Source organism: Balaenoptera acutorostrata, chromosome 14 (assembly GCF_949987535.1).
Source record: "Balaenoptera acutorostrata chromosome 14, mBalAcu1.1, whole genome shotgun sequence".
Lineage (NCBI taxonomy): Eukaryota > Metazoa > Chordata > Mammalia > Artiodactyla > Balaenopteridae > Balaenoptera > Balaenoptera acutorostrata.
The window spans coordinates 39,162,993-39,175,274 of record NC_080077.1 but is presented as its reverse complement, the minus strand read 5'-3'; the positions used below and the strand labels follow the sequence as shown (position 1 = coordinate 39,175,274).

General features: G+C 35.0%; 1 protein-coding gene across 13 annotated transcripts in view; it reads right to left on the bottom strand.

The window, feature by feature from the left end:
* The window catches only part of TRDN (triadin), a 367,278-nt gene that overhangs the window by 351,373 nt on the left and 3,623 nt on the right, over positions 1–12,282 (bottom strand). The window lies entirely within an intron of this gene.

The window sequence follows — 12,282 nt, the reverse complement described above, 5'->3', positions numbered from 1 at the left end:
ATCATTTTTAATATCTGCTTGAATCCCACCATGTGATCACCTTTTTTTCTTCAATGGGTTTTATTTGGAAGATGTTTCAGCACAAAGATTGTGTCAGTAGTTTAAAATCTGCAGAAACTTTATACAAGGATACATTAGAAGTCTCAAACGAAAGAAGGAAAGTTTTAAAATCCGAATATAAAAGGAAGACCTGTTTATTTTAGTTTGGACAGCAAGTGGAGTAATCTCACATCTTTCACCTACCTCAAACAGATCATGTTTAGCTGACATGACTGTGGGTTCCATGAAATTAATCTCTGACCTGATTCTTTTTTTACTGCAGCAGTATCAGCTTTCTATCCAGCGGAAAAAGTAGCTTCCTAGTGTGTGCAAACCTGGAAAGGTGAAGGATACCCATTCCAAAAAGGGCAAAGTGTCCTGATTTAAGAACCAAGAGAACTTTTTTTTTTTTTTTACTTTTTATTTTTTTACCAAGAGAACTTTTTAAAGAAGTTTACTTTATAATTTTCAAGGCAGTGTGGACAATATGTATTACACATTGTGTGTAGGTAATTAAATATACATACATGCAAATGCTACTGATTATAGAAAAAGTCACTAGTTTGTGTTTCATAAATGGCATAGAATTGAATGGAAGCAGACTAATTGTAGAGATTTTAAGAAGAAATAAATATTGCACAAACTATAACCCTCTTTCCTAAGATTTTCAATTATCCATTTCTGAAAAATATGAACCAAAATGAAGTGCCTCTCTAAATTTGCTGATTATTAGAGGGAAAATATTACTTACTAGAAAACTCCATTTATTGGAATGAAAGTCAGCATACATTTCTACAGAAGGAATAAGCCAGTTAGTCATTAACATTGATTGTCCCAATAATGAGCTCTGTAACCTTGGAAAGAGGGCTCCTTTTTAGCCTCAGGTTTCTTATACAAAATGGAAACCTATTTTTTTAATTTAAAAAGTGACTTTCATAAAAAATTTTCATGGAAAAAATTTGCAGTTATTCTATGTCAGTTTTTTATAAGCCTTCTGAAAATTTGTCTCTTAGTGCATAAGAGAGAGTTGCAGTAATCAGATAAACACGGTATATTAGGTTTCTACTGCTGCCATAATAAATTACCATAAACTCAGTGGCTTAAAATAACACAACTTTATTATCTTAGGGTTTTGTGTCACAGAAGTCCATCATGAGTCTCCAGGGGCTAAAATCCAGGTGTTTGCAGGGCTACATTCCTTTCTGCAGGCTCTAGGGAAGAATTCATCTCCTTACGCTTTCTGGCTTCTACAGGCTACCACATTCCTTGGCTCATGGCCTCTTCCTCCATCTTGAAAGCCAACAGTGGCTGGTCAAGTCTTAACATCACATATCTCTCTGACCACAACCAGGAAAGATTCTCCACTTTCAAGGACTCATATGATTAGATTAGACCCGCCCAGATAATACAGGATAATCTCTTTATCTCCAGGTCCCTAATTTAATCACACTTGCAAATTCCCTTTTGCCAGGTTAAATAACATGTTCACAAGTTCTGGGGATTAGGGCATGGATATCTTTGAGGGCCATTATTTTGCATACCATAACTAATATTCTCTCTACTCTTTATCAGTAGACATTTTGTGAGCATTTCTCAATACAAAGTGTTGCTTAGGCCTGCTTAGTAGAGCAAAGTATTGTGTGGGGATCTTAAACATTGAAAGTTGCTTAAATTCCCTGGCCACAACCAGTACACTTTTAAAGCATTTTTGAGAGTTTCAGCTGACAAAATGAACATGAGATGGATAAAATTAAATTTCTGAAGCAGACTACCTTTAAAGACAGGAGGTCCTGATCTAAAAGCAGGAAGAGTAGAACTGGAAACTTAAGTCTTGCCTGAATGTGAAAAACAGCAATATCCGAATAAATGTCATTCAAGACTAACTAATGCTTGTGTCCATGAATAGGAATGTACTAGGAATCCTAGAAAAAGGGAGCCCAACCAGGATGAATTTTGTCATCCTCACCAGTGCCAGCAAGGAGATCAACATGCAGAACCTGGTGAGGATGAGTATTCTAGTCATCAGACATAAGTTTTCTATGTCAGCATAAACTCTGGGAAAACAGGGACTATTTTTTGTTGTTACTGGCCCAGCTCCAAGCACAACAATTGGCAATGAGGAGACATAATATTCAATAAATATTTTTGAATATTTTTTATGCCAGGTTATGCCAGGTCTAAATGACAATTCTTGAGTTGCTGCTTATACAGTCTCAGATACATTGGGGATTAGTTCTTTTTTAAATTTTAATTTATTTTTTATTGAAGTATAGTTGAATTACAATGTCGTGTTAATTACTGCTGTACAGCAAAGTGACTCAGTTATACATATATATACATTCTTTTTCATATTCTTTTCCATTATAGCTTATCACAGGATGTTGAATATAGTTCCCTGTGCTATACAGTAGGACCTTGTTGTTTATCCATTCTATATATACCAGCTTGCATTTGCTAATCCCAAACTCCCACTCCTACCCTCTCCCACCCCCCTCCCCCTTGGCAACCACCAGTCTATTCTCTACGTCCCTGATTCTATTTCTGTTTCATAGATAGGTTCATTTGTGTCATCTTTTAGATTCCACATATAAGTGATATCATATGGTATTTGTCTTTCTCTTTCTGACTTACTTCACTTTGTATGATAATCTCTAGTTGCATTCATGTTGCTGCAGATGGAATTATTTCATTCTTTTTTATGGTTGAGTAGTATTCCATTGTATATATGTGCCACATCATCTTTAGGGGATTACTTCTTTATCTCTGAGAAGTCCTTATATTCTATTTATTCTCTCCCTGCTCCTCCAAATACCCATCATATATATCTCATAGGACTAGGTCAATTTCTTCTGAAAAACAAGCTGGGGCATTTCTAGTCGATGACCATTGAGGTCATCCTTTCTCCATGTTTTTCAATTAGATAATAATAGAATTTGATAAGCTAAATGATAATACACATGCTACCCAATTTGAGTGAACAAGGTATCTTCTTCATGCCTAATTCACCTTTTCATCACAGAGCATAGTGCCATGAAATAAATATACATTGTTAGTAGAACCATAGCATAATAAAACTAAAAAAAAGAGAAATGATCATAGCAGTATTGCTCATAAAAGCATCAAATTTAAAAAATTCCAATGGATAAATAATGACATTCATACAGTGGAATACTGTGCAGCAAGAAGAATAACATAAAGTACAGCTACATACAACAAAACAGATGAGTCATACAAACAGTGTTGAATTAAGGCAGCAAGACACAGAATAACACATGCTGTGTGGTTTCATTTATGCAAAGAACAAACATGGCAGAACTAAATTATATTGTTTATAGATGTGGAGGTTATAAAATTATAAAGCAAAGCAAGAAGATTTTTATTGAAAGAGTAAGAATAGTTTTTCCTTATGGGAGAAGGGCTGGAGAAATAGATGTCTTGACTGGGAAGCAAAGTCAGTGAGAGTCAGTCTATTGGTGGGCAGATGGGACTATGCTTCAGAGGTGATGGAAGTATTGTTTTCTGCTCTGGGTGTTGGTTTTGTGTTTGTCAACTCCATTAATGTTTAGTAAATGTTATATAAACATATATGATTTATGCAGCTTTCCATGTCTATATTTTACAAAAGAATTGTAAAGAAAAAATTAAAAACATTTAAAAAACTGTGATGACTCATGTTATTTCTTTTCACACTGAATGGATGAGATGGCGTGTCTTTTGAAAACCAAGTGGAACAATAATATTCAAAAAATTAAGTCAGAAAGAGAAAAACAAATACCGTATGCTAACACATATATATGGAATCTAAAGAAAAAAAAAATGGTTCTGAAGAACGCAGGGGTAGGACAGGAATAAAGACACAGACGTACAGAATGGACTTGAGGACACGGGGAGGGGGAAGGGGAAGCTGGGATGAAGTGAGAGAGTGGCATGGACATATATACACTACCAAATGTAAAATAGATAGCTAGTGGGAAGCAGCTGCATAGCACAGGGAGATCAGCTCGGTGCTTTGTGACCCCCTAGAGGAGTGGGATAGGGAGGGTGGGAGGGAGACGCAAGAGGGAGGAGATATGGGGATATATGTATATGTACAGCTGATTCACTTTGTTATAAAGCAGAAACTAACACACCATTGTAAAGCAATTATACTCTAACAAAGGTGCTTAAAAAAAATTGCCACAGTTACCTAATTATTTATTCACCTGTAGATAGTGTTCTTGTGCATTTTGGCTTCTAGATCAGTGTTATGTAACAACATAATTTTAAGTGAGTTCCTACATGATTAGAAAACACATTTGCCCTTTTGGTAGTGTAGCAAAGGATTAAAAAAACATTGGAGGTCCCTAAGCAGACTCAGAATTTAATATGCCACAATGTAGGGTGACTATCAGCTAAAAAAATGCAATCCACCCTCAAGTTCATAATTTAGCTTCTGTTAAGCTATATGAGGCAATTTGCAAAGTACTGACTTTCAGTTTACCCATCAGAGCTGCTTCCACCTGTGCCTCTCCTCAAATTATGCTGTCATTTCTCAACTCATTAGCTCAAGGACACAGAAAATAAGCCATCACCTTTCACTGATTTTTCTCAAGGGGAAATTGTGTTATTGCATTTAGTTTGTGAATCTCTTTGCCCCACACTTCCTTAAAATTATCTTGTTTTTATCTTTCTACTATGGAATTACAAATAGCAAATCAAGGCAACCAAACATAATTCCTTTTCAGAAAGGATTTCATTCTATTCCAAATAACTTTCTAATCATTGAACAAGATGGCTATCTTTAATATTGGTATAATAACTCTTAGTTGGTAACTGATTAAAGACTATTAAGAAAACCTTCCTAGCAATGCAAATCCTTTATATTGACCTAAAAAGAATCTTCTATATAAAACTGGAAGATAACTAAGCCAGGAATTTCTCATAATTGAGTACTTTGATGCTAGCTCCTTCACAACTATTAGCACCTTTGCTCACTTTTGTCTTAGATTCTTGTTTGTTATTAACTGGGGTGTGGTTTAGCATCTCTATTGGAAAACGTTTGGGATTGTTTGTTCAGTCAAAATCATGGTGAGGGGTGCTACTGTACGGTAATTGTCCTGCAGTGTCTGGGAGAGACTTTTCCTGCCCCAAATGTCAGTAGAGTGTGTCTTCTCCAGCTTTGATTCCCCAGCATAGATCATGAGGGCAAGATGTTAACTTAATGAACATATATCAAATAATTGTTTGTTAAATAAATTAACCTGGGACTATTAGCATCTAGGGATTTTTGGTGAAAAACATAATTATTTGCTTTTCTTTTATGTTCCTGTCCTTTCATTTAGAAAGATCTTTCAAGTTTTAAGTTAAACTCTACTCCTTTTTAACAGTCCCTGGTCAACCAAGTCCATCTATTCTCCTGCTTCTCAGATTTCCCTGATAATCATATCTCATAACCCTAATTTGTTTATTTGTTATCTATTAATTTATTCTCTAGTTGCTTCATATGTGTAAATATTGTCTACTTTAAATTTGAATGATAAGAAACCAAAAAATCTATCTCACAATTTTTATATTTATAATTTTATCTGGACTTCCTTTAGGCAACTTAGAACTTCCGAACTTGTATCATATAGTTACTTATACAATTATTTCATCTTTCCTTGAGCACTAGATTTATATATACTTCACATTTCACCCTCAGACCTAACAAAGATACCCCAAATATATACAAGTAAGTACTTCTTAAATGAATGAATATCCTTCAAGATATCAGAAGTTTTGCCCCTCTGCATCCACAGGTGAATAACAGAGTGATGGGACAAAGATAAAATATCCTGTTCCAAAACACCTGGGTACTGAGAGCCTGTGTCACTCAAAGATAGGGACCCATGCTAGAATCATTCTAGCCAAGATCTACAAGACATTTCAAATCTAGAGAGACTGGGAAGAAACTTAATAGTTAAACTCTCTACCTAATTCAAGAGATAGCCGAAATGATCTGGCAACTTTCAAAACTATAATATTATTTCTAATACAACTCTTCCAGTCACTAACAACAAAGTCTCTAGAGGGTTCTGTGAACTTATTGCTTCAATCTAGTTATATCTAGATTAAAGATTCCTGGTCACATCTTCTGAACCACAGACTAAGGATCATGTCTTTTTATCTTTTCGTTGAAAAAAGCTTTTCCCTAGCCTCTTTAAAACCCTCTTGCCTCGCTTCAGTGTTTAATTCATTGGCCTTATAAGATACCTTGACAAGACCATCGGCCTATTAACACTAGTTCTTATAGTACTTAGAACAACACTGATCATAGAATTAATTCTTTACAGCTGATTTCTCATTATTAACCTGAAGAAACTTATTTAGTGAATACCTGTCTCACAGTTAGCATTATCTCATTATTTCTTCATGAACTGGAAATAGGGCTCCATAAATACAAACTAAGCTCAAAGTGGAGTGTTTGAGGATCAAAAGCAACAATGGAAATACAAACAGTGGGAGAACACTTAAATAGGAGAGAAAAAAAACAAAAAACAGGGATCAAAATAAACAACTAGTTTAGAATAAATCAGGCACGTGAGACATTCAACTTTTTCAATACTTTAGCAATAGGGTCCCTTAACAAAAATAGAGGATTTTTACCAAATTTCTTAGCCAGGTAACTCCACACCTTGGTCATCCTAGGGTTTCATCCCGCAAACCACCAATTCTCACCTACCACCCATTTCTTTTATGCTTCATCTCTACATTGAGCAAACCTACTCTTGATCTCCTTACCCCTTGGCCAGCCATTTCACCTTCCCAACAACGGCATGTGCGCTGTAAATGATCAGAGTCAAGAACAGGACGCTATCATTCTAAAGTTATTTTCAGCAAGTTTCAAGGTGTGCTCACTAATCATAAGATATATGAACAACAGCATGACTTTATTAAACCAAATTAAACACTCATCATTCATAAATCCTTACTGAAGTCATACGTTTTTAAATCTGTCTACTCTTAGTTTTCCTCTTTCCTGCTTGTTTTTTAATCTACTATATTAGAGTCAGCGACCTTGTGTTATTCTTCTTCATGTTCCCATTGTCTGGCATTCAGCCTGGTATGTAACATGTGCTAAAATATCAACTACAACTGAGCTTTCTATATGACCTACTGCTTTATACATCTAGTTATAGGTTGATAGTTAATACCATAGAGTCTAAAATTTTGCCATATTTCAAATGAATGTACTTTGTTTGCTTTTCTCTAAATGCAACCCCTAATACTTCTCCAGATTTAAATTCATAAGCATGGAGTTTTACCATCCTATGGCAACTTATAGATTTTATAGTACACTCTTTTTCCCCCAGCCAATTATATATAAGTTAAATAAGAATAACCACAGACAAAAATAATAGCTCTAGCACTGAATGTCAAAGAGTGTCACTTAATATTTGCCATTTTTGTCGTGACATTGTATCAAATGTCTACCACAAACAGAAAATTCTCTTAATCACATGATGATTTTATTTTAAAAGGCAACAATAAATTTTCCAAGGAAACCTTGCTAAAAATGTATTTTGAAAGTAGTATAAATAAGTGGAAACTGATTCTTTCACATCCGCAAGCTCACTAATGCCCTCAAACATTTTTAAAACAAAATTTTAAATATTAAGAGCTCTTTCTTTCTTTAATTTTTCTCAACGTTTCAGTAACCTGTGTCACGGAGAGGAAATGATGCAACAAATGAGTAGCAAGGATAAAACAGGTCTATCACAGTGAGCTCTAGCCTCATGCTGTGTGGAAAACAAACCAAGTTTCCCCTGTACAAAGCAGGTTGCCAAACAATAATTATCTTTGCTCTTCTAGGTTAAAAGATTGTATTTTTTTTTTATTAATTAATTTATTTATTTTTGGCTGTGTTGGGTCTTCGTTTCTGTGCGAGGGCTTTCTCCAGTTGCGGCAAGTGGGGGCCACTCCTCATCGCGGCGCGCGGGCCTCTCACTCTCGCGGCCTCTCTTGTTGCGGAGCACAGGCTCCAGACGTGCAGGCTCAGTAGTTGTGGTTCACGGGCCCAGTTGCTCCGCGGCATGTGGGATCCTCCCAGACCAGGGCTCGAAACCCTGTCCCCTGCATTAGCAGGCGGATTCTCAACCACTGCACCACCAGGGAAGCCCAAAAGATTGTATCTTTAACTTGTTTAAGGAAAGACCACATGCCCCAGCCCCTGTCACAGAAACTAAGTTAGAAACTATCTAAACGATATATATTTAAATGTAATATTCAACTACTTTATAAGAGAGATTCTGTGGTTTATGAGGAAACAGCTCATTTACATCCCAAAGAATCTCTCAAAATCATAAATTCCATGAGCCTTTGACAGCTTGACTTCGGGCATGGAGATGTGGAGATCTTTAGATCTTTAGAGAGCATAACTTGTAGAGAAAGAAGCAGGACTTTATTCATTACACATTTGCCAAGGATATTCTTTTCAACTTCCTTTGAAGATGGAAAATACTATCATTTTGGACTAGGAAGTTCATCTATCTCTGCATAACCCTCACTTGGGGCAATACATTATTATGTGACATTCAAATAAGTGCTTCCTATCAGAAATTATGCATGGTACTCATATTATCCAGAGAAAATAGGAACTGGGGAGAGTAAAAAACTTAACTTTGATGGATCTTCCTAGAACTTTTAAGTTGAATAGAACCTAAACTCCATAAACTTGGAATTATTGTGTGATGATAATGCATAGTTACCAGATGAAGTTTTTCCCCTAATTTGCTCTTTCTAAAATGTGTTACTTTAGATAACATACATTTTTAAAATACATCAAGCATGTCCCCAAAGGGTTTCTTTTTATTTGAAGGAAGAAAAGAAAATAATAATGCTTTAAACTCTGCAAATATAAAACCAGAAACTTAGCTGGAAAATCTAAACTATCTATGCATTTTCTTTCAAACTGATATATTCAACCCAAAGGTCAATGTAGATGATTTTAAAATTGCTTAGTTGTACCATTTTAGGTTTCTCTCATCTTTAACATTGTTAACTGATTAAAAATTAATGCAAACAGCATTGGAGGCTTTAACTCTAAGGATTCCTAAGCCTTTAGAATAATAGCTGGAATAGCCTCAATTCATTTTTGTATTGTAAAAGTAGAATGATTTTTAAATTACAGTCCCAGTGATGACCGAAAATAAATAGGAAAAAAATTAAGAAGTATTTAAGCTAACAAACAGAACATTTTCCATGGGTACTGTGTGCTTAGGGATGGGCCGGGAGGAGGGGGAAAGAGTCAATATTACAAATAATAACAAAAGCTATAAGGAAAAGCTTCGTAATGAAACCCAACTAGAGATAACACTACAAAGATATATTTTCTGTCCACTTTCACTACCTATTTTGCATCATGGATGCTTTGAACAGCTAAAAGTATATATATAATTTGCCAATTAGCACGACCGTGTAAAAGTTGGAAAGTTTCCTCTGGTCATATTATTCACTATTAACCGAGGTTAGCCAACTAGTGTATGGTCCCCCCCAGACCACCTATGGTTAAGTAGTGAAGCTAGTGCTTAAACAGGATTTCTGACTTGAAACTCCACACACTTCCTACTTTATCACACTGCCTTTAATTATTTTAATGCTGACTTCCCTCAGTTCTGCACTACTACTTTTTCTCTCTGATTTTTAATTAACTATATAAGCCACTGGTTTTCACACTCTTTCTTCTCTTTTCTAAATTCAACTTGAGCAGTAAAGAAGATGATGTTTAGAGTCGGACTGATCAGGTTTATGTAATATCTGCCTTTCAGCCTTTCAGAATTTCTGTGATATTTAAAAGACATATTCTTGCAAGACTTTGGCACTTAAGACCCTGATAATAAACATGATGTTCCTGACCACAGCAATTTTTAGGACTGTTTTTCTTGCATCATATTGACTCCTTAGGTTTTTAACTTTTCCTCAGGTTTTCACATGGACCATCTCGGAAATGATCTGTTACTCACTAATTTCTCTAATTCATGTCACTAATAATGTTGAGAGATGTTATGAAACTAAGCAACAGATTCCCACGTTATAATGAACATATTTGAAAATCATTATTTCCTGGTCTGTTGTTACAAATGTAGATATCTGGACCCCTCTGTCTAATATGAGCATTTTTTGGTTTCCATTTCAATAACTACAGACTGTTCAATTAGGGGGTAATTTGCACTTATGAATAAATTTGGTGGCCAGTAGAGTCACTGACCTTATATGCATTACAAAAATTTTTTTTCTTAAAATTATTTACTTCACTAAAAACGTCAGCTCTGTTCTTTTCCCTTCTAACTATTATGGAGAAGCTTGAATATTTGCAGAAGTAGACAGAAAATTATAATGAAACTCCATGTACCCATCATCAGTCCCAAAGTAATCAATTCCTGGCCAATCCTACCCCACCCACACCTCATTATTCTCTGGCATACTCTGTAGAAGCAGATTTCAAGCATCATATCATCTCATCCATATTTGAGTATGTGTATGTCCAAATAATAAGCAGTTTTAAAATATAACCACATATATACACTAGTATGTATAAAATGGATAACTAATAAGAACCTGCTGTATAAAAAAATAAATAGAATAAAATTCAAAAATTAAAAAAAAAAGGAATATAAGAATCTGGCTAAAATCCTTCTTTTGACATTATTTGAACTTACTCTGCCAAATAAGAAGTCTTGTCAAAACCGACAAAATATGAATAAATTGAAAATGTTTGCTTGTTAGAAACATATATGCTCATTTTGGAACACGTTGGTATTTTTCAAAAAGATAATAAATCATTCTATTAAAAAAATAAAATAAAATATAACCACAATATTATTATCCCACCATAAATATGATAATTTATTAATATCACCTAACATCCAGAGCCTATTAAATTTCCAATTATTTCATAGATCTTTTTAAAGTTTGTTTGAATCATGATCTAACAATTCTATACCTTGTAATGGGTTGCTCAGTTCTTAAGTTTCTTTTCATCTACAGGATTCCTTGGCATCTCCTTATGTTCCTAGTAACTTATCTGAAGGAACTGGGTTGTTTGTGCCGTAGAGGTCACCACAGCCTGGATTTTGCTGACTGCATAATATGGTGTAGTGTGTAACATAGTCCCCATCCTTCTATTGCTTGAAAATCCAAGGCCGTATTATTTTTCTTTCATTGGTTTTCTTTTCTATTTTTCTTTTTTTTCCCTGCTTTGTTTTGAGTCAGAAGAGTCAGTTCTAGATATCATTTCAATGGTTGGTTATGTTTTGCCTTATATTTCACCAACATTTTGCCTTTTTGTGGCTTCCAGACTTTTATCCGTGGGTCTCTGCATTGTCCTCTAGTGCTACATAATGAGAAAATCCAACCTTCAAGGACCTGAGCACAAGTCTTTTCATTTCACTGTGCCTCTTACCATCATGGTCCTCCTCCTCTGAATGTACTGGTTTGTCAATGTCAATTTTAAAATGTGTTCCTGGAGCTAAAAATGATATTCTGTATGTGGTCATTGCTTCTCTTGATCAGGAGAACGTAACCCAGAAGTGATGAAGCTTTGAACCTAGTGCTTCATCCTCTTCCTCCTCCCCCACCCCCAAGTCATCTCCACTTAGGCCAGAGTAGCCATTTCTGGTTTTGGCAAGATAAACACAGATATGGAGGTTGCATCTTCTCCTTGTCTTAATTTCATCATCTGTTGCTCTGGGTTATCTAACTCGTGTGCATAGTTATTAAACATTCTGGCTGTGAATTAAAAAATTTTTTTTTCTTGAGAGCAACAATGGGTACTCTTACGCAAAGCAGAGCAGTGCATAAAATAAATGACCATTTTTGCTCTAAATTTTGAACGTCAAACCCTCTCAAATGTTTGTGACAGAAGCAGTAAAATGTGGTTAAACTAATAGGAAAGAATTCCTTACATAGTACAATAACCCTTCTGAACCCTGAGGTTGTATAACAGTTTAGAAGTTGAGAGTTTGACATCCCTTCTCTAACTTGAAAAAAAAAGAATTTCCTTTAACTACGTATTCTAGTAAACGCTAATTTAATTGTATATAGGCTCTCTACCAACTTTAATCTATTGCAGAAAAATTTGTATTTTCCTATATTCTGGAGGTAGTTGGACCCAGAGAACACAATTATATGAATGTTATTGTAAAACATAATTTGACTGTGTGTTAGTCAATTGGCAATTTGAAAACATTATCTATTTTACCAACTTTTAAAAAGTCTCCATGTTTT